Source organism: Hipposideros armiger, unplaced genomic scaffold (assembly GCF_001890085.2).
Source record: "Hipposideros armiger isolate ML-2016 unplaced genomic scaffold, ASM189008v1 scaffold_568, whole genome shotgun sequence".
In the NCBI taxonomy this organism is placed as follows: domain Eukaryota; kingdom Metazoa; phylum Chordata; class Mammalia; order Chiroptera; family Hipposideridae; genus Hipposideros; species Hipposideros armiger.
Genome location: NW_017731918.1, coordinates 32103 through 35171, shown reverse-complemented (window position 1 = coordinate 35171; position 3069 = coordinate 32103).

Here is a 3069-nt window from a genome sequence, read left to right as displayed (position 1 = left end):
AAAGTACCTTGTAGGCTCCCAGTCCAATTATAATTGATACACAAACCTTGTTAACTAGCATTACAAGAATTAGTCCTCTGCTCCAATTCTACTCTGTTTACTGGTGTATAAATCAGGATTCCAACAGGAAACAGATGGTGAACTCAAATTAGGATAATTTGAGGAGGGTTTATTAACAAAGGGACTATTTGTAGAAGTGTGGGTGTAGGAGAATTACTAGGGGTAGTACAAGAATGCTGAGCTGGTTGCTAGTTACCCCTAGGTCCATAAGAACATGAGAAGAAGCAGTCACTGGAATGGGAATGAGAGAGTCATGCAGAGACATCCACCTTGAAAGGATGAGTGACCTTGCAAGGAGAGTACAGCCAGCCTTAGGGCATCTGGCAGGGAGGTCACTCTTTCCTGTTCTACAATCCAACAGGAAATGTTGAGGGAATGGAAACTTTAATGCCCTCAGTCACCAGTGCCACTCTAGGACACCTCTCCACAAGATGTCAAGGAGAATGAATACCTCTGGATTTCCTGCAGGGGCCCAATGGCTAAACCTAACCAACAGCCAGAAGACACAAGAGCCAGTTGATAAAGTATAAATGAGTCAACTTCCTGGGACAAAGATCAAGATAGAAAAAGGGAGGCTATAAAGACACCCAACACACATGATTAAATTCCTGTGCCTACACATGCCCCTTAACACACAAATATACTACGCATATAACTTGAAAGCCTTTCAGAAAAGAATTTTCTCTGGAAATCTGCACTTTATTGATGTCTTTCATGCTCAAAATTTCCACCATCAGACGCTTCAGAGATTTAATACCGCTGACAATCTATAAATGTTGGGTAGCATTGGCACTGAGTTGGAAAGAAAAAGAGGGAGCTAATGTTTTTGAATACTAGCCCCTCTACATATTTTATTTCATTTAATCTTAAAAACGACTTTGTGAGTTATACATTTTTATCCACATTTTACAGATAAATTGAGTCCCAAATGGTTTAAATAATTTTTCCAAAGCCACACAGAAAATACAAGGTGAATCACTGATCCCAGGCCTGTTTGATTCTCAAGCCCACTCAGTTCATCCCACTCACATTACTATTGTTGACCGACTGCACTTGAGAACTTGAACCCAAAAGAGTTTAACATTTTCCTAGCAGAATGTAGGAAAAACAAAAGCCACCTAAAGATATAAAAGGAAAAATTAGTTGCACAGGGTCCAATGTCTATCTGGTAGAATATTAAAGGGAGAACCCTGGAGGTAAAGGGAGTCGAGTAGTCAGGAATGGGTTGAAAGTCTAAGGAGAAAGGGAAAAAAATCAGTCTTTGAGTTCTTCCCACTGCCCCATCGTGCTGAGACTGTCTTGCCATTTTTCAGTGCCTATGGACTTTGCACCTGAAGTCTACACCCTTCCACAAAGGAAGCATTTTATTATGTCTGCAACGAACAATGCCTCACCCATAATAATAATTTCGCCAGCCTCACATCTTCCCCTGTCCCTGCCTGCTGTAAGGCAGCAGTGGGCAATAGTCCATTGATTGTAGGCTCACTACAATTACCCTGAGGGCCAATGACTATCTCAGATGCACCTGCCTTTGTACACGTGTGCTGTCACAATAAAATCAAAATAACGCCTACTCAGGTTGATGTTGTTCCCAATGAGTTTACATCTTGATAGGACTAAATGAGTCAGTGACTCCAGGCATACATAATGATGTCATAGTCAATCAGAAGGGGAATGTGCTATCAGGCTCAGGATTCGTTTGCCTAGAGATGCTAACAAACAGCATGGAGCCCAAATGTCTCTTTTGCTTTAAGGAGTCTGAAAGCACAGATTCAGACCCCAAACAACAAAATCCACACAGCTGTACTTTTTCCCCAAGGGCGAAAATGGCCAACAGGAAGTCACTAGTTAGAAAAATGATGGAGTTGTCTTCTTTTCATTGTGTTTTTAAAAGATGGACTCAGTGCCTTGCTATAGGCAATCAATGTTTTCTTTTTTAGACTAGAGCTAGAAACCTCTAAAAACAGAACACAAAGAAATAACTTCCAGGGCTGGGCAGCCACTCCCTAAGTCAATAGGGAATCACCAGCAGTACTTTTATTTTTGACTCAAATGCCACAGTTGTCATAAGGCCTAACATTCTCCTGGCTTCTTCAATTTCCACACTGGATTCTACAGAATTTATTTGTGAATGTTCTGTTTACCCAGCTAGCCTTCCTGCCTGAGCTGTGAAATCATTTCAGACAGCTAACTGGATAAAGAGTTTAAAATAGGGTGCCTTTATTCTTTATCGGTTTAAAATTGCCAACCAGCCAGCAACCAACTTGGGTTTTGGATAAATTCAGAAATGCATTTGACTATTCATATTTTCTTTGCCATCCATGGAATAATTTAATTCTGAACTAACTTAAAGGAGGAGACTCTATTTAACTCATGGAATAATTTTTTTTTATCAAATATCTGATTCGGCTTCTTTAAATTACTCAGATGATTCAAAATTGAGAATGGATAAATTAGCTGAAAATTAAGGGACAGTTTGAAAAAACTTTCTCCCCGTAAAATGTATATACAATCATAATATGAATATTGTGCAATACTCATTATAATCCTTATGTAGACATATATAAGAGTCTGTGTATCTGTGTGATGAAAGAGGACCTAGTTTATGAGTCAGGGACATAGGATTTGAACCATGTCTCTGCCACATGTCACCTGGGAGTCTCTGGAAATGTCACTTAAAACCCCATGTCTCAATGTACTTCTATGTGAAATGAAAAAGTTAGACCAATATATAGCTTTCTAGTCATGATCTGAAGAGCATGTGGCACTCTGTAGCCGTTGTCGGAGGTGGCAGTTGGGCATCCAGACAACCCTACCACCACCATCACCACCATTGGACCAATGTCCTAGTTTCCATTTTTGTGTGGGATTTTGGTTGAAGAACACTTTCAACATGTTGAAAAGCTTTGACTACAGTGTGTCTTTGATCAAATTCTATGTCTGGGTTTTTATTTCCATTGACATATAACTGTGCCCCTTTACAAAGCAAATATCATTTCCAGTGATGTA